The sequence below is a fragment of the Lycium barbarum genome, chromosome 3, assembly GCF_019175385.1.
Source record: "Lycium barbarum isolate Lr01 chromosome 3, ASM1917538v2, whole genome shotgun sequence".
Taxonomy (NCBI): Eukaryota; Viridiplantae; Streptophyta; class Magnoliopsida; order Solanales; family Solanaceae; genus Lycium; species Lycium barbarum.
Genome location: NC_083339.1, coordinates 83662855 through 83687962, shown reverse-complemented (window position 1 = coordinate 83687962; position 25108 = coordinate 83662855).

The window sequence follows — 25108 nt, the reverse complement described above, 5'->3', positions numbered from 1 at the left end:
ATGAAGTGAAGATACAACATGCTTAACCTTTAAAAGAAAGCACATGTCATACATATCACATATACCATCATCGTTAACCCGCGTCCGGGTGACTATCGTACGCCACCTACTACTGGTGTCATGTCCGGCCCTCTAGGAATGGTGTAATCATAAGCAGCCCGCATTAGCAGTGACATGTCCGGCCATCTAGGCACGGGGGAATTGTATGCAGCCCGCCTTCGCGGTGACATGCCCAGTCATCTAGGCACGGTGTGATCTTATCATCATCATAATACTTTCATCATAAAACATGCATCAGAACTCAAGGATAATCTATAACTATATCGGGCTGACGTAAGGTCGTGAACCCCCGATTCCATTATGGAGTAATCGCAATCATCATACCTCACCTTAAAGGGATTAGCATCATAATGTGGGTCTAGCAACAATGAATAATATAGAAGAGTCGTATAAGGGGCATTAGCTTTGTGGAGACATGATATCATGAGCTTTAGGGCCTTTAGACCTAGACTCATCGTCATCATTACCATATTCGTGACATATCTCTTATCTTTATCTTATGAGAAGCTCTTTATCAACATTTTCTGGAATGTAAGAAAGTCATGGAGAGATAGGAGAATTCATGCCATAGGAGTCATTCCTTAGAAGAAGGGACTAGCCTTACATACCATTTCGTTTAGCTACTTTATCACTTGAACCCTCCAATATTCACGTTTCTACCTTCAAGAGAGTTCGTACTAATATTAGATAATCGATAACATGAGCATGCTTGAACTAAACCTAGAGAAAATTGGGCAACATCTCCTTTGTTTATACAACTTTCTCCATATCATATATCAACTCCCAAATGTCAATAACAATATTCATAATATCATACTCAACAATCTTCATCGACCGTACATTATTCAATTCTCCTACTTCCATTTCAAGGGCATCCATATCCATGGTCATAACATAACATTACCTTCATCCTCATATAATGTTTCTTCCATTCTCTTAATATCATTTATAACATAACTACACTCATAACATATAAAGAATCATGATTCGTATTAAGCTACTACTACAAAATGTCACTATTCTCATATTTGTAACCCATTTTCTATTTCCTTCTATAATCCAAAGAGGTTTCTCGAGTTCAAGAAATCTTAGCTAGCATTCTTACACTTGATTCCCTTGAATTTATGATATTGATCTTTGATCTCCCTTGAAATCTTGTAGATAAAATGTGTAGAATATTCTAGAGACTTGGAGAGAAGTGGAGAAGTGAGAAAATGAAAATAATAATGTGGGGTCTTATATTTATAACTGGGAAAAATCTGACCCGTCGTTCATTCTACGGACATTTATATGGTCCGTATACACTTATACTGTACGTATAAGTGACCGTGAAATCGCCTCAACAACATCTCATTTATGTAACCATTATACAACATATTATATAATTGGTATAATTTTATACGGTCCGTATAAGTGACCGTATAACTCCATCAGTGATGGACCTTCACTGTAACGGTTATACGGACCATTATACGGACCGTATAAATGGTCGTATAATCCACCTTTTCTACGATCTTGTTCTCGTCGATTCGTTGATCTCTAATCCTTATGGAACCTACTTGTTTAACACTTCATTAGAAATCTAAGGGGCATCATAACTCTTCCTCAAGACATTACTAATTCATCATTAGCTCAGTACTTTACAAAACTCTTCTGAAACACAACGTATACTTCGCCTGTCTTAATGAACTTTCTTCTCTTGCTTCAAACGTCTTTGGAATCTTAATTAGAACCATTAAATACTACTTCTCACTTATAGAAACATCATATACTTCTCACACTGCATTAGTCTATCTACCGTACGATGACATGAAATTCTTCGAGGTGTAACATTCTCCCCCCCCCCCCCCCTTAAAAACATTCATCCTCGAATGTTATGTTCTCGGAAATTCAAGGAAAATTTTGCTAGAGTTTTCCCTGTAATATAGCAATACCATCCTATCACAACAGCCCACAATAACAATGCCTCACAGGGCTACAACAAAATAGCGATAAGGTATAGCCACACACGACCAAAAGCATAGAAAGGAAGCATACATACCTCGTAATGTTGATGTCTCATCTTGGATTTCTTCCGGGGGTGGAAATAGTTATGGGTATTCGGACATCATATTTTCTTCCGCTTCCCAAGTCATTTCTTCTCGGTTATGATTTCTCCATAAGACTTTGACTGAAGCTACTTCTTTATTTCTGAGCTTCCACACTTGCCTATCTGTGACATTTCTGGGCCATGTTATTTCAAATGATGGCATTCGAGTTGACACTCAGATCATTGAAGCTGTGAAGACTTGGCCAAGGCCTACAACACCTACCGAAGTCCGTAGTTTTCTGGGTTTGGCGGGATATTATAGAAGATTCGTAGAAGGCTTCTCATCTATTTCTGTTACACCTCGGAAAATTTTCCGTTGGTACGCAAGTTGATAAACTAGTGATCAATATGAGTGCATGATGTCTATGAGCAAGACATGACGTTGATAACCTTAGGAGAGATTTCGAGGGTATCCGATGTTAGACGAGGAAGTTGGCTAAGTTAAGATGAGATACAAGGTGAGCAATGCATGTGCATGGACGGGGGTGATTAAAAATGAGAAGTCTATGAAATATGGGAAGTTGCAGAATTGCAACTGCCCAGTGGTCGTATATTGCAAAATACGGCCCGTAAAGTGCAATACGGTCAGTAAACTGGCAGTCGTAAACTGCCATGCAAGGCTTCGACTTTCTGCCAATCGAGGAAATGGTTAAATACGACCTGGTGGACGGATCGTAAAGTGATTTACGACCCGTAAACCATGGTCGTAAACCACCATGAAGGCAGCCCAGCTTTTGGTTCTGGAAATGGCTAAATACGCCCATGGAGGACGAGCCGTATAGTGGAATACGGTCCGTAAACCTCCATGGACGACCACTGTTCACCCAGCACAGATTTTCCAATTCATTAAATATGAGGATCAAGACTTATTTTATTTCATTACACCACTTCTCTCTAAAACTTCTCTCTACATTTATTATATGAGTTTTCAAGGATTATAAGCCATCAATAATATTAAGACAAGTGAATCAAGGATAAGGGAATCATCAAGGATCATCCAAGTCAAAAAAATCCAAATGGAGAAAAATTAGGGTTTTGCTCATAGAGGAGTATTATCAACCAAAGCTTGTCCCTACAACTTCTAAGGTAAGATTCATAATTTTTACATGATGTTTAAGGTATTGGAGAATTAAAGTACATGGATTGTAGAAAATATGGTCAACTAGGTCATGAATGATGAATAGTGACATTTTGAAAAATAGTTTGAATTGAGTTATGAATTTTGTTGTGTTGTGATATGAATGTGTTATAAATGGTATTAAGATCATGAACTAGACACTTTAGACGAATGGACGAAGTTGGGTGTTATGACCATGAATGTGTGTGAATTAGAGGCAAATTGAGGAAATCTAGACAATGTGGATAATGTGAATGACTAATGGCCATTGTTATGATATTAATGAAGGTATAAACGCTAGCATTGGAAGGGAACGTGCAAGTGTAGAATAGTTCGACGGAAAGGTATGTAAGGCTAACCCTTCCTTCATAAGGCATGGTTCTTGGCCAAATTCCTAATTACTCTATATGAGTATGTTGTCTTCACATGGTTGACATTCCGAGCTCATAAGCTCACGACCCTTGATATGTACTATGATTATACTATGTTCCTCGTATGACGAGTAAGTCCATAATGTAGATGTAACGATAATGATGAGTATAGTAATGATGATGAGAGTAAAATGAGATTAGAGATGCTTACGAGCTATGATATATGTATGTGTATGCCTATGAAGGGCTATGATAAGACCCCGAGCTTATGATGCCGGGTAAGACTATATGTATATGACTATGTATAAAGTATGTATATGATTACAAAATGCGCGCACACCTCTGCAGATGGTACGGATAACCCTGACGCCTTGGTAGGGCCAGGTATGTATGATCTTGAGCCTTGGTTGGCCAAGTATTTATGACACACCGATCCTACGAGGTTGGGTATGCTATGTAAATACTATGTATATGATATGACCATGTATATAATATGAATATGAGTGTGATAAGAATTAGTAAGGGCATGTATACGAATATGAACACAAAGTGGTATGGCTATTATTATGGGATACGAACGACGATGTATGCAAGTAAGCGACATGATGATGATGATATTACTGTCTCCCCTCCTATGCTATTTTCATATGATATCTATTATGCTTCTATATTGATGTTGATCATGCTTTACATACTCAATACATTGTTCGTACTGACGTCCTTTTGTTTGTGGACGCTGCGTCATGCCCGCAGGTGCACAGGTTGACAGACTTGATCCATAGCTGCTTATTCAGAGATTGCATATTAGAGCTCCATTTCTTTCAGAGCCGTAGCTTTTGGGTACTTATTCTTTTGTGTATATAATTATGGGCGTAGCGGGGTCCTGTCCCGCTCATACGATATGTCATACTCTTAGAGGCTCGTAGTCATGTGTATGTGGGTAGAGATGTTCGGCCATGTCGGCCCATGTTTTGTATATCTTTTGTTAGCCACGTCGGCCTTGTACTTATGATGTGGCACAGATGCCTATGAGATGTTAAATGATGATGGTCTTCTAATGGGATCAATATGATTAACGATAAGAAAAGCATGAATTGACTTATGGTTCACCTAGATGTTATGTTATGTACGATAAGGGGGTGCTCGGGTGGGGTAGCACCGGGTGCTCGTCGCGGCCCCCTAGCCGGGTCGTGACAGAAGTGGTATCAGAGCAGTTCAGTCCTAGGATATTTCTACGAGCCGTGTCTAGTAGAGTCTTGGTTATGGGTGTGTTGCGCGCCATACTTATAAACGAGAAGTTGCAGACATTTTAGGAATATATGACCTTCTTTTTTCATAAGAATCGTGCGATAGAGCTATGATGTAAGAAATTCTTGTTCCTAAATCATGTGTTGTGTATTTCAGAGATGCCTAAAAAGAAAAAGGCTACAACAGCCAAAAGGGCAAGACGGTGGCAGAAAAGCGGGCTGAAAGAGCACCGCCACCGGTAGTAGAGGAAGATGAGTCCCAGAGTGCAGCTCAATCTCAGTCCTCCCAGACAGTGCCTATTACCGAGGAGCACGTGGGAGCCTCAGCCCCAGCTCCAGCTCCTCCACCGAACGCTTCGGGCCAAGACGTGAGAGAGGCCATTAATTTTTTGACTCAGTTGGTTGCGGCCCAGACTCAGAGGCCAAGCGCAGGGCAAGGTGACAGGGCTGTTAGTGCAAGGGCCCGTGACTTTATTGCTTTGAAACCCCCGAAATTCTTTGGGTCGAAACCGGAGGAGGATCCCCAGGACTTTATTGATGGTATGCTAAGGACGCTCCGGTTGATACATGCTTCAGACACTGATTCGGTAGAGCTAGCGTCCTATAGATTGAGAGATATCTCGATCCAGTGGTATACAGTATGGATGGCTTCACGGGGAGCCAATGCACCTCTGCCGGTATTGCAAGAGTTTGTCGATGCTTTTCTCCGTCACTACATGCCTCCAGATGTTTGGCGAGCTAGGGCCGATAAATTCTTGGATTTGAGGCAAGGTAACATGAGTGCTACAGAGTATAGTCTCCGCTTTAACTCCTTGGCCAGGTATGCTTCGGCCATGGTAGCAGATATGGGCGATCGGGTGCACCGGTTTGTGAAAGGCCTAGGGCCACACTTGATGGATAAATGCTTAACTGCATCCCTTCAGGATGGCATGGATATTGCACGCATTCAGGCACATGCTCAAGAATTAGAGGAACACCTACAACAACGGAGAAATGAACGTGAGCAAGATAGGGGACATAGCAAGAGAGCTAGACCTTCAGGTTCGAGAAGCAAGTCCAGGGGTGGACACAGACAGCAGCTTCCCAGCCATTCAGGCTATTCTATGACCAGTCCACCTCCACGGTTTTCAGGCCAGGGCCTTGATAGATCTGCTCGTTCAGGGCCGAGTCCGAGTTATACAGGACCTCAGTTCAGAAGTGATTTGGGCCAGTCAAGGCCACATGTACCACCGTGTTCCCAGTGTGGGAAGATGCATTGGGTTCGATGCTGATTTGGTTCAGATGATTGCTATTCATGTGGTCGGCCAGACCATATTATGCGTGATTCCCCCTCAGTACATGGTAGAGGTAGGACCCAGCCATCAGGGTCGGTAGCCGGATCTTCGGCATCTGTACGCCCTACGGGGCCAGGTTCATATGCGCCAGCTGGCCATGGTAGAGGCAGAGGGAGAGCTCCCAGTACTAGCGGTTCTCAGCACCGTATTTATGCTTTGGCTGGACGCCAAGATCTTGAGTCTTCTCCTGACGTAGTCACAGGTATATCATCGGTATTCTCTCATGATGTATATGCTTTGATTGACCCGGGCTCCACATTGTCTTATGTTACTCCATATATTGCGGGTCGGTTTATAGTCGAGCTGGAGTCGATCAAACCTTTTGAGGTGTCTACGCCCATTGGCGAATCGGTGATAGCTAGCCGAGTGTATAGAGATTGTGTAGTCGTGATATGTGACCACCGTACTATTGCTGACTTGCATGAACTAAAGATGGTAGATTTTGATGTCATTATGGGCATGGATTGGTTGGCTTCTTGCTACGCCAATGTTGATTGTAGAATGAAAATGGTTCGCTTCCAGTTTCCGGGAGAACCAGTCTTAGAATGGAAACGAAATATGGCGTCACCAAAAGGTAGGTTTATTTCCTATCTAAAGGCAAGGAAGATGATCACGAAAGGGTGCATTTATCACCTAGTACGAGTTCAAGATGTAGAAGTTGAGTCGCCGACTCTTCAGTCAGTTCCGGTAGTGAACGAATTTCCGGATGTGTTCCCGGAAGAGCTTCCAGGCCTTCCTCCGGAGCGAGAGATCGATTTTGCGATTGATGTGTTGCCAGACACTAATCCCATATCTATTCCTCCCTATAGGATGGCACCCGCAGAGTTGAAGGAGCAATTAAAAGACTTGCTTGAAAAAGGCTTCATTAGGCCTAGTTCATCCCCGTGGGGAGCACCCGTATTGTTCGTCCGGAAGAAGGATGGCTCCTTGAGAATGTGCATTGATTATCGGCAATTGAATAAAGTGACAATTAAGAACAAGTATCCCCTCCCGAGGATTGATGATTTATTTGATCAATTGCAAGGTGCCAAATGGTTTTCAAAGATTGATTTGAGGTCCGGGTATCACCAAGTAAGAGTTAGGGAGAAAGATATCCCTAAGACATCTTTCAGAACAAGATATGGCCATTTCGAGTTCCGAGTAATGTCGTTTGGGCTAACTAATGCACCGGCATTGTTTATGGACTTAATGAACAATGTATTTAGGCCTTTTCTGGATCTATTCGGGATTGTATTCATCGATGATATCCTAGTGTATTCTAGATCCGAGGCAGAACATGCGGATCACTTGTGTATTGTCCTTGGAGTTCTTCGAACCCGAGAGTTATTCGCAAAGTTTTCCAAATGCGAGTTTTGGTTGAACTCAGTGGCATTTCTGGGCCACATTGTTGCAGCTGACGGTATTCGAGTGGATAGCCAAAAGATTGAGGCAGTGAAGACTTGGCCAAGGCCCACGACCCCTACGGAGGTTCGTAGCTTTTTGGGCTTAGCCGGTTATTACAGAAGATTTTTTGACGGTTTCTCTTCTATTTCTGCACCGCTCACCAAGTTGACTCAGAAGTCAGCTAAGTTTCAATGGACAGATGCTTGCGAGCGTAGTTTCAAAGAGTTGAAAGACCGACTGACTACAGCCCCAGTCTTGACACTTGCAGAGGGATTGGAAGTATATGTTATTTATTGTGATGCTTCAGGCGTCCGGCTAGGCTGTGTACTGATGCAAAATGGTAAGGTGATTGCGTATGCTTCTAGACAATTACGAAAACATGAGCAGAATTATACTACCCATGCTTTAAAGATATGGAGACATTACTTATATGGTGTCCACGTGGATATTTATACAGATCATAAGAGTCTCCAGTACATCTTCAAGCAGAAAGAGTTGAATTTGTGGCAACGACGATGGCTAGAGTTGCTAAAAGACTATGATGTTGAAATCCTGTACCACCCCAGAAAGGCAAATGTTGTGGCTGATGCTCTTAGCCGTAGGTCGATGGGAAGTCTAAGTGATGTATGACCAGAAAAGAAAGAGATGGCCCGTGATCTTCAGCAGTTAGCTAGCCTAGGAGTCCGAGTGGTGGACTCAGGTAGCAGCAGAGCTACTATTCAGAATTCAGCAGTTTCATCGTTAGTAGCGGAAGTAAAAGAGCGACAATATGAGGATCCCATGCTAATCCAGTACAAAGATACACTTCCTCAGAAGGAGGAGTCATCATTTGACATTTCGGAAGACGGAGTTCTCCGATGTCGAGGCAGGTTATGTGTTCCCGATGTGGCAGGTGTACGCCATCAGATTTTGAGAGAAGCTCATTGTTCCCGTTACTCCGTTCACCCCGGAGCGACGAAAATGTATCATAATCTTAAGACTATATATTGGTGGAATGGGATGAAGAAAGACGTAGCGGAATTCGTAGCTCAGTGTCCTAATTGCCAACAAGTGAAGATAGAACACCAAAAGCCGGGTGGCTTATTGCAAGCTATAGAAATCCCAACTTGGAAGTGGGAAGTGATTAATATGGATTTCATTACAGGGTTACCCCGTTCTCGACGTAAATATGATTCTATATGGGTGATCGTGGATAGGCTCACAAAGTCAGCGCATTTCTTACCGGTCAGAACGACCTATATGGTACAAGATTATGCCAAGCTTTATCTTAAAGAGATAGTGAGACTCCATGGCGTTCCAGTATCTATTATCTCCGATATAGGAACTCAGTTTAGAGCCATGTTTTGGGGGTCTTTCCAAGAAGGTTTAGGGACCCAAGTGCGCCTAAGCACAACATTTCACCCCCAGACCGATGGGCAAGCTGAACGTACTATTCAGACTCTTGAAGATATGTTACGGGCATGTATGATAGATTTTGGAGGAAATTGGGATGACCATTTTCCACTCATTGAGTTTGCTTACAATAACAGTTATCATTCTAGCATCCAAATGGCGTCGTATGAGGCTCTATATGGGCGAAAGTGTAGATCCCCAATTGGGTGGTTTGAAACCGGAGAAGCTAAGTTGATAGGGCCAGACTTGGTCCAGCAAGCAATAGAGAAAGTTAAGCTCATACAAGATCGGTTGCTAGCGGCAGAAAGTCGTCAGAAGTCCTATGCGGATAATCGTCGAAGAGACTTAGCGAAGTGAAAGATTGGGTATTCTTGAAAGTTTCGCCGATGAAGGGCGTGATGAGATTTGGCAAAAAGGGGAAGCTCAGTCCCCGGTATATTGGGCCATACGAAATTGTGTTCAAAATAGGCAAAGTGGCCTATGAGCTAGATCTACCTCCAGATTTGGAGTCAGTCCCTCCAGTATTTCATGTCTCGATGCTTCGGAAGTGTGTTGGATATCCTACGAGGATCGTCCCAGTGAATGATATTCAAGTGACAGAAAGGTTAACTTATGATGAAATACCCATTGCCATATTAGATAGGCAAGTACGGAGGCTTAGAAACAAAGAAGTGGCCTCAATTAAAGTTCTGTGGAGAAAAAACAATTGAGAGGAAATGACATGGGAAGCGGAAGAAAATATGCGATCCAAATACCCACATTTATTTCGGCCCTTGGAAGAAGTCCAAAATGAGACGACAAAATCATAAGGTATGCATGTTTTACCTTTTATACATTCAGGTCGTGTGTGGCCAAATTTCTAGTGCTGTTGTATTATTGCCCTGTGAGGCATTGTTATTGTGGGTTGTTGTGACAGGGCGGTAGTGCCACATTACAGAGGAAACTCTGGCGAAAGTTTTATAGAATTCCCCAAGCCTTTAACATTCGAGGACGAATGTTCCTAAGGAGGGGTAGAGTGTTACACCCCAGAAAATTTTCCGTTGGTACGCAAGTGGATAAACTAGTGATGAATATGAGTGCATGACGTCTATGAGCAAGAAACGACGTTGATAGCCTTAGGCGAGATTTCGAGGGTATCCGATGTGAGACGAGGAAGTTGGCTAAGTTAAGATGAGATACAAGGTGAGCAATGCATGTGCATGGACGGGGGTGATTAAAAATGAGAAGTCTAAGAAATATGGGAAGTTGCAGAATTCTGCAACTTCCCAGTGGTCGTATATTGCAAAATACGGACCGTAAAGTGCAATACGGTCCGTAAACTAGCAGTCGTAAACTGCCATGCAAGGCTTCGACTTTCTGCTGGCCGAGGAAATGGTTAAATACGACCTGGTGGACGGACCGTAAAGTGATTTACGGCCCGTAAACCATGGTCGTAAACCACCATGAAGGCATCCCAGCTTCTAGTTCTGGAAATGGCTAAATACGCCCACGAAAGACGAGCCGTATAGTGGAATACGGTCCGTAAACCTCCATGGACGACCACTGTTCACCCAGCATAGATTTTCCAATTCATTAAATATGAGGATCAAGACTTATTTTATTTCATTACAACATTACACCACTTCTCTCTACATTTATTATATGAGTTTTCAAGGATTATAAGCCATCAATATCATTAAGACAAGTGAATCAAGGATAAGGGAATCATCAAGGATCATCCAAGCCAAAAAAATCCAAATGGAGAAAAATTAGGGTTTTGCTCAAAGAGGAGTATTATCAACCAAAGCTTGTTCCTACAAATTCTAAGGTAAGATTCCTGATTTTTACATGATGTTTAAGGTATTGGAGAATTAAAGTACATGGATTGTAGAAAATATGGTCAACTAGGTCATGAATGATGAATAGTGACATTTTGAGAAATAGTTTGAATTGAGTTATGAATGTTGTTGTGTTGTGATATGAATGTGTTATAAACGGTATTAAGATCATGAACTAGATACTTTAGACGAATGGAAGAAGTTGGGTGTTATGACCATGAATGTGTGTGAATTAGAGGCAAATTGAGGAAATCTAGACAATGTGGATAATGTGAATGACTAGTGGCCATTGTTATGATATTAATGAAGGTATAAACGCTAGCATTGGAAGGGAACGTGCAAGTGTAGAATAGTTCGACGGAAAGGTATGTAAGGCTAACCCTTCCTTCATAAGGCATGGTTCTTGGCCAAATTCCTAATTCCTCTATATGAGTATGTTGTCTTCACATGGTTGACATTCCGAGCTCATAAGCTCACGACCCTTGATATGTACTATGATTATACTATATTCCTCATATGACGAGTAAGTCCATAATGTAGATGTAACCATAATGATGAGGATAGTAATGATGATGAGAGTAAAATGAGATTAGAGATGCTTACGAGCTATGATATATGTATGTGTATGCCTATGAAGGGTTGTGATAAGACCCCGAGCTTATGATGCCGGGTAAGACTATATGTATATGACTATGTATAAAGTATGTATACGATTACGAAACGCGCGCACACCTCTGCAGATGGTACGGATAACCCTGACGCCTTGGTAGGGCCAGGTATGTATGATCTTGAGCCTTAGTTGGCCAAGTATGTATGACACACCGATCCTACGAGGTTGGGTATGCTATGTAAATACTATGTATATGATATGACCATGTATATAATATGAATATGAGTGTGATAAGACTTAGTAAGGGCATGCATACGATTATGAACACAAAGTGGTATGGCTATTATTATAAGATACGAACGACGATGTATGCAAGTAAGCGACATGATGATGATGATATTACTGTCTCCCCTCCTATGCTATTTTCATATGATATCTATTATGCTTCAATATTGATGTTGATCATGCTTTACATACTCAGAACATTCTTCGTACTGACGTCCTTTTGTTTGTGGACGCTGCGTCATGCCCGCAGGTGCACAGGGAGACAGACTTGATCCATAGTTTCTTATTCAGAGATTGCATAGCAGAGCTCCATTTCTTTCGGAGCCGTAGCTTTTGGGTACTTATTCTTTTGTGTATATAATTATGGGCGTAGCGGGGTCCTGTCCCGCTCATACGATATATCATACTCTTAGAGGCTCGTAGTCATGTGTATGTGGGTAGAGATGTTCGGCCATGTCGGCCCATGTTTTGTATATCTTTTGTTAGCCACGTCGGCCTTGTACTTATGATGTGGCACAGATGCCTATGAGATGTTAAATGATGATGGTCGTCTAATGAGATCAATATTATTAACGATAAGAAAAGCACGAATTGACTTATGGTTCACCTAGATGTTATGTTATGTACGATAAGGGGGTGCTCGGGTGGGGTAGCACCGGGTGCTCGTCGCGGCCCCCTAGCCGGGTCGTGACAATTTCAGCCCCATTGACAAAACTAACCCAGAAGTCAGCCAAATTTCAATGGAATGATGCTTGTGAGCGCAGTTTCCAAGAGTTGAAAGGCAGATTGACCTCAGCTCCAGTATTAACACTTTCAGAAGGGTCAGATGGGTATGTGGTATATTGTGACACTTCCGGTGTCGGATTAGGATGCGTGTTGATGCAGCATGGTAAAGTTATTGCATATGCTTCGAGACAATTACAGAAACATGAAAAGAATTATGCAACTCATGATCTCGAATTGTCTGCAGTTATTCATGGCTTAAGAATATGGAGGCATTATTTGTATGGTGTGCATGTTGATATCTATACAGATCACAAAAATCTTCAGTACATTTTCAAGCAAAAAGAATTAAACCTGCGGCAGAGGCGGTGGTTAGAATTGCTAAAAGATTATGATGTGAACATATTGTACCACCCCGGAAAAGCGAATGTAGTAGCCGATGCGATTAGTCGTCGATCAATGTGCAGTTTATGTGAAGTCCCTCCGGAAAAGAAAGAGATGGTTCATGAGCTCCACCAACTAGCTAATCTAGTACGTGTAATAGATTGGGGTAATGTGGGGATTAGTATAAATGATCCCACGATTTCGTCCTTGGATATGGAAGTAGAATAATGGCAATATGAAGATCCTCAATTTTGTCGTTACAGAGACACATCTCACGGAAAAGAGAAGTCTTCATTTGAAGTTTCTATGGATAGGATTCTTAGATACCAAAGCAGGCTATGTGTGCCGAATGTAGCAGAAATGCGCCGATAAATTCTAGAAGAAGCACATTGTTCTCCGTATTCCATTCACCCCGGTACCACCAAAATGTATCATGATCTCAAGTTAATATATTGGTGGGATGGCATGAAGAGGGACATAGCCGAATTTGTAGCGCAGTGTCCAAATTGCCAACAAGTAAAAGTTGAACATCAGAAGCCATGAGGCTTATTGCAAGCGATAGAAATTCCTACTTGGAAATGGGAAGTAATCAACATGGATTTTATTGTGGGGTTACCTCGTTCTCGAGCAAGGTATGATTCTATATGGGTGATCGTGGATAGATTGACAAAAGCAGCGCATTTTCTTCGAATTAGAACCACGTACTCAGCAGAAGACTATGCCAGGTTGTATCTCAAAGAAATTGTGCAACTACATGGTATACCATTATCTATTATTACAGATAGAGGAGCACAGTTTACAACCAAGTTTTGGAAGTCCTTCCAAGAAGGTCTAGGCACTCAAGTGAAGCTTAGCACGACATTTCATCCGCAGACCGATGGGCAAGCCGAACGCAGTATTCAAACCTTGGAAGATATGCTACGAGCGTGTGTGCTGGATTTCGTTTGAAGTTGCGACAATCATTTGCCGCTAATCTAATTTGCGTATAACAATAGTTACCATACCAGTATTCAAATGGCTCCATATGAAGCTTTGTATGGAAGAAAATGTAGATCCCCAATCGGATGGTTTGAAACAAGAGAAGCACAATTAATAGGCCCTGAATTGATTCAACAAGCAGTAGAAAAATGCAAGGTGATCCGAGATCGATTGCTGACAGCCCAAAGTCGCCAAAAGTCTTATGCAGACAATCGCCGACGAGACTTGGAATTTCAGGTTAATGATTGGGTATTTTTGAAAGTGTCGCCAATGAAAGGGTGATGAGATTTGGTAAGAGAGGGAAGTTAAGTCCAAGATATATTGGACCCTATAAAATTATCCGCAAGGTGGGTCATGTCGCCTATGAATTGGACTTACCCTCGGAGCTTGAATCAGTCCATCCAGTTTTCCACATTTCGATGCTCCGCAAGTGTGTTGGAGATCCCACAAAGATTGTCCCGATAGATTATGAGCAAGTAACAGAAAAGCTAACTTATGAAGAAGTGCCTATTGGTATTCTAGACAGACAAGTACGAAAACTTCGAAATAAAGAGGTAGCTTCAGTTAAAGTCTTGTGGCGAAACAATAACCGAGAAGAAATGACTTGGGAAGCGGAAGAAAGTATGAAGTCCGAGCACCCACATTTATTTCAACCCCTAGAAGAGACTCAAGATGGAATGCCAACAATATAAGGTAAATATGCAATAAATGACGTGAAATAATTAGAGTATCTGAACACCCCTATTTCCATCATTACTCTGATATTATATCCCCTACTTTCGGGAGCTTTCGTAACTCTTTCTTAGAATTTTATTGTATTGTGGCCCTGTGAGGCAATGATATTATGGGTTGTTGTGACAGGATGGTAGTGCCATATTACAGGGGAAACTCTGGCGAAGGTTTCGTAGAATCCCGAGTGTTTAACATTCGAGGACGAATGTTCAAAAAGGGGGGAAGAATGTTACACCTTGGAAATTTCCCCGTGAACGTACAATGAATAGACTAACAAAGAATAAGGGTATATGATGTTTCAATGAGAAGGGAATGACGTTTGACGACCTTAAGTAAGATTTCCAAGGCAATGGGAACAAGAGATTGGTTATGCTCCACAATGACTAATTATAGGTTCGGAAGACGTGGAAGTTGCAGATTTTCACTTTGGCCCAGTCGGTCGTAAAATGAAATACGGACCCGTAAAGTAGTATACAGCCCGTAAACCACCATGTCATATTCCAACTCACACAAAACTTCAACTTTTTGTCAAATGTTCAAATGGCTAAATATGACTTGGAATACGAACCGTAAATTGAAATACGGCCAGTAAACTGCGATCGTAAATCACCATGATCCCCAGCATACCTTTCTGGATTTGTTATGCTTAAATACGACCACGAAATACGCCCCGTAAACTGGGTTTACGACCACTTTGCACTTCAACTACTGTTCATTCCGGATTAGATTTTAAGTCATGAAAAGGAGACCCAAGCTCATTAAATTCATTTCATTTCCACAATGCTTCTCTCTAGAAACCTCTAGAATACTCTCCACTCTTCATTACAAGAGAATCAAAGGAAATCTATGATCAATAACACCAAATCCATGAAATAAAGTGTATGAAATTAAGAAAAGCCAAGAGAGGTGAAGTAGGGTTTTGGTGCTAGAGGAGAAACTCCACTCAAGACTCATTCAACCATCATCTAAGGTAAGTTTCATGACTATACCATGTTGTTTAAGGTATTGGAAGGATTAGATACTTGAATTGTAGAAAGACATAGGAAATGGGTCATTAATGAGTGAATAGTGTCATGGTTGGATGGTAGTTGGATTGAATCATGAATGTTGGTGTGTTGTGATTATGAATACGTGAAAAATTCCATTTAGGCCATGAAATAAGTATTATATACAAGGAAACGCGATAGTAAGCTATAACCATAAATGTGGAGAAATTGAAGAGAAATGGTGGATTATGGTGAATGTATATAAATGATGATTGTTGATTGCAATATTGTGAATGTTGTTGTGAGCATTTGGGAGTTGATATAGACTATGGGAAAAGTAGTATAAACAAAGGAAGTGCTGCCCAATTTTCCCTAGCTTTAGAAAGCCCGTTCTTATAATTGCTTAGCTAATGACGATATAAATTCTCTTGAAGGTAGAACGTGTGCATTACAGAAGAACAAGCAAGCGATAGATTAGTTAAACGTCAAAGGTATGTAAGGCTTATCCATTCCTTCAAAGAAATGAATCTTTCAAGCTTTCCATGATCCTCCCATTCGATGAATCTCATGAGTCCTTAAATGTATTAAACTACATACGAGCATGTAATTATAATGATGAATTAAAGTATAGCGATCCGATAGTTCATGATATGATGATGCTATAACGTTAATGGTGTCCTTATTTTCAACACTCACCTTATGCACTATTTCTTTCAAGGTGAGATGGAATACTCATAAATGCTCATAATATGGTCGGGGGTTCACGACCTTACGTCACCCCGACATAGTTGTGGTTGTCTTCGAAGCTTAATGAATGCTTCCAACGATGAATGTGAAATAATGCTAAGTCACGATATGTCTATAAGATAATCAATAGTGCTAGTTTATAATATGCTTATGTTAGGTATGAAAGTGTTGAGCTATGATAAGATTATGATACATTCATGGGATGTGCAATAGTGATGGGTTATGATTGATTTTGTAATGATAAGATTCCACCGCGCCAGAATGGCTGGGCATGTCACCGCTAAGGCGGGCTGCATATGATTCCACCGTGCCTAGATGGCCGGGCATGTCACCGCTAAGGCGGGCTGTGATGTTTACACCGAGCCTAGAGGGCTGGGCATGATCACAACTAGTGGGCGGCATATGATGGTTACCCGGACGCGGGTTAACGATGAGGGTTATGATGTGACGGTATATGTGATGCGATTACATATGTACCATGATTGTGTAAAATATGATATATGTACGAGATGTATTTGCCTATGACATTCTTGCAGGTTATATCTTCCTCTTATGGCTCACGATCCTCCTGTTGTATTTATTTCATTCTTGGCTTACATACTCAGTACAATATTTGTACTGACGTCCGTTTTCTTTGGACGCTGTGTTCATGCCCACAGGTAGACAGGGAGGCGAGCTCGAGCCAGACTCATAGGAGCTATTAGCCGATTGAAAGCACTCATTTGTTCCGGAGGTGCTGGACTATTCATTTGTGTACATTTGTATATGTGGGCAAGACGGGGTCCTTTCCCATCTACACGTCTAGTACTCTAGTACAGGCTCGTAGATACACAATGTGGGTTATGTGGTCTGACAGGGTCACTATGGTATAATTGTATATATTATTTTGATAGCCTGAAGGGATTATGTATATGGAACTATTTATGTTTACAAATGAAACGTGACATTCTTATGACTTGAGTATAAAAATCGATAAAAGAGTAGTTAATGAACATGATGAGTAGTAGAACGAGCGGTGCTCGGTGGTTAGCCCCGGGTACCCGTCGCGGCCCCTAGCTGGGTCGTGACAAGCGGCATCACAATATATAACATAACCATTTGGCCCTTCTGGAAGTGTCAGGACTGGGGCTGAAGTTAATCTATCCTTCAATTCTTGGAAGCTGCGTTCACAAGCAGCAGTCCATTGGAGTCTTGCTAACTTCTGAGTTAACTTTTTTAATGGTGCTGAAATGGAGGAAAACCCTTCCACAAATCTTCTATAGTAACCTGCCAATCCCAGAAAACTACGGACTTTTGTAGGCATTGTAGGCCTTGGCCAAGTCTTCACAGCCTCCATTTTCTGAGTATCCACTCGAATGCCATCAACTAAAATAATATGGCCCAGAAAAGTAACAGAATTCAACCAAAATTCGCATTTTGAAAATTTTGCATACAATTCACGAGTACGAAGAATCCCAAGGGCAATACGTAAATTGAGTTAATGCTCGGATTCTGTGAGAGAGTATACAAGAATATCATCAATAAGCACGATCACGAATAGATCTAAGAGAGGCCTAAATACATTATTCATCAAATTCATAAACACCGCCGGAGCATTAGTCAACCTAAATGACATTAACCGAAATTTATAGTGGCCATATCTCGTTCTACAAGCTGTTTTAGGAATATCTTCTTCTCTAACTCTCACTTGATGATAACCTGACCTCAGATCTATTTTGGTAAACCACTTGGCGCCCTGTAATTCATGAAACAGATCATCGATTCTCGGGAGAGGATATTTATTCTTTATCGTCACCTTATTCAACTGCCTATAATCAATACACATTCGTAAAGAACCATCTTTCTATCACACAAATAGGATAGGTGCTCTCCATGGTGACGAACTGGGCCTAATAAACCCCTTCTCACGTAAATCTTTCAATTGTGCCTTTAGCTCTTTCAATTCTGCAGGAGCCATTCGGTAGGGTGGCATAGAGATTGGTTTAGTATCCGGTAATACATCAATAGCGAAATCAATTTCTCTTTCAGGAGGAAGACCTGGGAATTCATCTGGAAATACATCCGGAAATTCATTCACTACCAGGACGAATTGAAAAGTCGGTGGCTTTGCTTCGGTGTCATGAACTCAGACTAAGTGACAAATATAGCCTTTAGCTATGATCTTTCTTATCATAAGGTTGGAAATAAACCTACATCTAGGAGACGCTGTATTACCTTTCTATTTAAGCACGGGTTCTCCCGGAAATTGGAATCAAACCACTTTCATTCGGCAATAGACATTGGCATAACATGAAGCCAACCAATCCATACCCATAGTCACATCAAAATCTAACATTTCCAGCTCAACTAGATCATCTTTAGTCTAATGATCACATACCACAATTATACAATTCTTGCATACTTATCTAGCTACTACGGGATCACCAACCGGAGTAGATACCTCAAAAGGCTTAATTGACTCAAGTTTCACTCCAATACGATCAGCAATATGAGCAGTAATATAAGACAACATGAAACCCGAATCTATCAATGCATAAACCTCATGAGAGAATGTAGATATTATACCTGTAACCACAACTGGGCGGACTCAAGATCCTGTCGTCCGGCTAAAGCATAGATACGGGGTTGGGTGCCACCTGAACTAGACGCTCCCCCTCTGCCTCTGCCTTGTCTTGCTGGAGTCTGGGGAGTCTGCCCTACCGGGCGCACAAACAAAGAAGAACCGGCTGCTGATCCTGTGGGCTGAACCCCACCTCTACCATACCTCGAGAGGCAATCACGCATCACGTGCCCAATCTATCCACAAACATAACAAGCATCGGAGCCTTGACGACATGGGCCCGAATGTATCTTTTTGCACTGACTACATCATGGGACCGGTGGTCTCCTCTGACTATAATCACCTCCAAACTGGGAACCTGACGCTCTTGAGCTCTGACCCTGTCCTGAATAAATGGAGCGGTCAAATCTCCTGCTTGCAAACCGGGGAGGTGCACTAGTCACCGACTGGCCTGAGTATCTAGAATTTAACTGCCTTGATCGCCCTCTATAGTCGCTACCGGCACCCATAGATCTGGCCCTCTTACTCTGCCCTCTATCAATATCGCGCTCACCCCTTTGCGGATGTTGCTGCTCTTCTAAATCCTGGGCATGGGCCTGCATATGGGAAATGTCCGTCCCCTCCTGCAACGAAGTTGTCAAGCAATCATTAAACAAATGTGGCCCTAAGCCACTCACAAACCTATGCACTCTATCTCCCATATTGGCCACCATAGTCAGAGCATATCTAGCCATGTAATTAATGTGAAGGCTATACTCCCGGGCACTCATATTCCTCTGCTTCAAATTTAAGAATCTATCCGCTCTAGCTCGATGGACCTCAGGTGGCAAATAGTGACAAAGGAAAGAATCCACAAATTCTTGCCAAACCGAGGGAGGTGCATTTTTCTTTTTTGAGGATATCCAATTCTTATACCAAAGAACCGCCACATCCCAGAGTCTATAAGATGCCAACTCCACAGATTCAGTATCGGAGGCATGAATAATTTTCAATGTTCTCAACATCTCATCAATAAAACCTTACAGGTCATCATTCAACTTTGACTCGAAAAACTCTGGAGGGTTTAGACTCATAAAATCCCGGGCTCGAGTACTAGTCACCCTCTTGATTTTCCAAATTAGGCGGAGTGTGAGAGGTATTAGATGGAGCCTCATTTTGAGATTCACCTTCTTTTATATTCGTTGGCCGTTCCTTTTCTATCCGCCTTTCTGTCGTAGCCCTGCCCTTTGTGGCGACTGTAGCTTTTCTCTTTGGCAGTATCACTGAAATCATAACGCACAATTAAGGAGGAGAAAACCTTATAACATGGCTCTATCGCACCATCTAGTAAAATGAAGAATGGTCATTTTTCCTAATTGCCCCGCATCTTCTTGTTTATAAGTGTGGCGCGCTTCATTCCCATAAACGAGACTCTGCTTGACACGGCTCGTAGACACACCCTAGGACAGAACTTCTTTGAAACCACTTTTGTCACGACCCGACTAGGGCCATCACGGGTACCCGGAGCTAGCTACCGAGCACCACTCATTTCTACTGCTCATCATACTTATCCTGCAATCATTTACTATTTTCACACGTCTAGCCATAGGAAAAACAAATACCGTTTCCAAGAACGTATTTACATTCACATACATAAGCCTATCGGCTATCAAAATTATATATAATATACAATGATGTCATCATGGGACTTCCACTACCCACGTGTACGTATCTACGAGCCTCTACTGGAGTACTAATCATAAGGATGGGACAGGACCCCGTCGTGCCCAAATTCTATATATACACAAAAGAATGTGACCATAAGTAGCACCTCCGGAATAGTGGAGTGCCCCAGTAAATCCACTGATAAGCTCCTACGGATCTGCGCCGTCTCCCTGTCTACTTGTGGGCATGAACACAGCGTCCAAAAAGAGAGGACGTCAGTACGAACATTATACTGAGTATGTAAGGCAAGAATAACAATGCTAACCTAATAGAGAAATAATGGGACATGAAGTTAAGATACAACCTACTTAACCTTTAAAAGAAACCACATGTCATACATATCACATATAGCATCATCGTTAACCCGCGTCTAGGTAACCATCATACGCCGCCCACTAGTGGTGTCATGTCCAGCCCTCTAGGCACGGTGTAATCATAAGCAGCCCACATTAGCGGTGACATGTCCAGCCATCTAGGCATGGTGGAATCGTATGCACCCTACCTTCGCGTTGACATGTCCGACCATCTAGGCACGGTGTGATCTTATCATCATCATACATTTGTCATAAAACATACATTAGAACTCAAGGATAATCCATAACTATATCGGGGTGACGTAAGGTCGAGAATGTTATATCTCGTGTTTTCGCATAATTGGAAAGTTTTGGAAATAATTAGAACTTGTATGTTATAAGGCAATATTTTGATTTTAGTAATATGTCTAGGTTGTTTATGAAAAAAAATATTGGTGTGGAAATATGGAGGAAGTCCAAGGGCAAAATTGGAATTTTGGAAATTAGTTTCGGGAATTACAAAACGAGAGCTTTAACGAATTGGGCTCAATAAACTTGAGGAAATTTAGGCCCAAACCACAAAGGTGGCCAGCCATGGTCCAACATATAGTAGCCCAAGTCCATGGGTTAAGTAGTCATGTGATGACCATGTGACATATATTAAAGGGGCAATAATATATATACAAGCTTATCCTTTGGAATGTTCAAGAAAGCAAATTAAACACAAAAAAGAAAAAAAAAAGATTGAAGAGCTCCAAGAAAGAGCTCTCGGCCGAGAACCCTCCAACAACAAAAAAAAAAAAATTCTCCTAGCCTTGTTTTCCATCTAAAAAATCTTGTCCTTCTTGTATTGTAGTAAGTTCAAGGCGCTCTTCGACGTGATACAATTAGTTTGGCGAAAGAGCGGCGTTTGCGGCAAGTCGGAATTTCAAGAAAAAGGTAAGATTTCTATGTTTTTATGTTAGGGAATGGATATATATGTTATAGTGATTAAAGTGTCATGAAGATTATGCAATTTTGTGGTGTTTGTGAATGGCGTGTGTGTGTATAGAGGGTGTGTTTGGCCATGAGCCATGATAGTGTGGAAGGGAGGTGAATTTGATTTTGTTTAGTTGGTTAGTTGTGTCGTTGTGGCATTTATGATGTAAATGAATGTTAACGAGTTGAGTTGGCATTGAAGTTGGTCTTATGTCGATATAGGAGATTATGTAATTTTCATGTGATTTTTTATATAATTATAGAAGTAAGATTTTAAATGCGAATTATGGTCGTTGTTAATGAATTTGGATGAAAACAATGCAAGTTGATAGTTTGTTGCATTTGTTGAAGTTTTGGATAGAATATGGAAAGTGGCGGCATACTTGAATTCATGTATATCGCTTGGAATATTATTGGCATGTGTTTGAATAACTTTGAATGAGTGAATGAATATGATAATGTGGATGTTAGTTTGATGTTGTGATGTTTGGATGAAAGTTGTTGAATTATGTAGAAAGAAAGAATATTGATGTTAGACTTATTTCGTTGTGACATATGATGTTTGTGATATTGTGGGCTGTTGTGTTGTTGTATATGGAGCCGAGCTAAGTCTCGGCGTGTTATATATATAGGGGAAATGCTGCCAAAATTTCGGTAGGCAAATATGGGATTAAGTGCATTCTTAAGTATTGAAATTCCTAATTAGGTAACTCTGACCATTTGCAGATTCTGAGCGAAACGGGACTTGAGTTTTGGGCGAGCGTAAGACGTATATAAGGTATGTAAGGCTCCCCACTCCTTGTTTTGGCATGTCTTAGTATGCTAGGTTGATATCGGAACCCCGGGAGCAATTCTGCTCCTCGAAATCCGAATTAGAGAATGGCTATTATTCATTCAATTCAATTGAAGCTTAAAGATCTTATTTAGACTAGAAAGTAACCAAACGTCCGAAACTTATGCAAACGTCGTCGGATCACTTCGAAACCTTTATGTATGATCCCATAGACCCCAAATGTCCGTAAATCATGTTCGCCACCTCGACTTGACCCGAGGTGGGCCTGCTAACCCGATATGCCTTGTTTGTTCTATTAGGCTCTCTTTTTGTAAAAGTTTGACAAGGGACCTTTAACTGTGAAATCGTCTATTATAAAATAATATTTTGATTAAAACAATATGCTAAACTATGTTTTGGGTTATAAATACCATTTCGGGAGCACTTTTGTAAAATGAACTTCGTACTAATTAATTGTTCGACTATTTTTACTAAAGACTTGACTTATGATTTTATCAAGTTCTAAAGAATATTTTGACATACAAATTGCATTGTTTGCTCACGACTCCGCTCGTGCCCTTATTATGATTCGTTCACCGGTTCCCGGGCCGGTTATGATTCGTGCGCGCTATGATAAATTCGGCCGTATGCTGTGTTACGGTTCCCGAGACCTCGCCATAGGGCCGGGTTCCGTTAGGAGTTATGCTGTGATATGGCTGGTGATATGTATGATGATATGTGTGTTCGGGGATGTACGGGGATTTGAACCTTCTGGTGTTATGCTGTGTGTGGCACCAGCGTTGGAGTGGTGACCACGTTCCTGAGCTTTGCATGATTTCGTTTGCATTATGTATATATGATTTTGATACACATTTTGATATACTGTTCGACATTTCTCTCTTTTGTATCCTGTTTGCTTTCAGTTGTGGCCTATATTTCTGTACTCCATGCTTTACATACTCAGTACATCTTTCGTACTGACCCCCTTTCCTCGGGGGCTGCGTTTCATGCCCGCAGGTACAGACGCTGGTGATCCACCACTGTAGGCTCCACTTCTGCTATTTTGGAGTACTCCCTTTGATTCAGAGTCCACTTTCGGTATATATATCCTTTGCCATGTATATATTTTTGTATATCTGACTATTTGGGTACGGCGGGGCCCTGTCCCGTCATATGATTCTGTCGGTCTGTTTAGAGGTCTGTGGACATGTCTGTGGGTTAGGGTCTTTCGGTATGGATATGTGTATATGTTGTTTGGGCGATCCCATACGCCGAGGCGGCCGGTCCGCATATGTTTATACGTTGCTTTGTTAGCCCTGTGTGGCCTTTGTTGGTGTTTGCTGTGTACAGGGTTATTCTGGATAGTCCGAAAAACAAAGGAAACTCTGCCGAAATTTTTTTTCTGGAAATTATCTAAATTTGGAATATAGCCTCATCGGCTTCTGCTATATACTTGAATGCATTTGATAGATGGGTTTGGGTGTCCAGGTAGGGTGCCAGTCGCGGCCCACGGGGTTGGGTCGTGACAGAGAACGCACGATTCCATTATGGATTAATCGTAATCATCATACCTCACCTTGAAGGGACTAGTATCATAAGGTGGGTCTAGCAACAATGAATATTATCAAAGAGTCGCATAAGGGGCATTAGCTTCGTGGAAACATCATATCATGAGCTTTAGGGCCTTTAGAATTAGACTCATCGTCATCATTACCATATTCGTGACATATCTCTTATCTTTATCTTATGAGAAGCTCTTTATCAACATTTTCTGGAATGTAAGAAAATCATGGAGAGATAGGAAAATTCATGCCATAGGAGTCATGCCTTAGAAGAAGGTACTAGCCTTACATACTTTTTCGTTTAGCTACTTTATCACTTGAACGTTCCCCTCCAATATTCACGTTCCTACCTTCAAGAGAGTTCGTACTAATATTAGATAATCTATAACATGAGCATGCTTGAGCTAAAGCTAGAGAAAATTAGGTAGCATCTCCTTTGTTTATACAACTTTCTCCATATCATATATCAACTCCCAAACGTCAATAACAATATTCATAATATCATACTCAACCATCTTCATCAACCATACATTATTCAATTCTCCTACTTCCATTTCAAGGGTATCCATATCCATGGTCATAATATAACATTGCCTTCATCCTCATATAATGTTTCTTCCATACTCTTAATATCGTTTGTAACATTAAAGAATCATGATTCGTATTAAGCTACTACTAAAAAATGTCACTATTATCATATTTGTAACCTATTTTCTATTTCCTTCTATAATCCAAGTCTTTTAACCTCTCAATACTCTAAATAACATGAATTGATCATAAAACTTACCTTAGATAGTGTAGGGATAGCATTTGGATGATAATACTTCACTTGAGAAAAACCCTAGCTTCAATCCAAAGAGGTTTCCTGACTTCAAGCAACCCTAGCTAGCATTCTTACACTTGATTCCCTTGAATTTATGATATTGATCTTTCATCTCCCTTGAATTCTAATAGATGAAGTGTGTAGAAAATTCAAGAGACTTG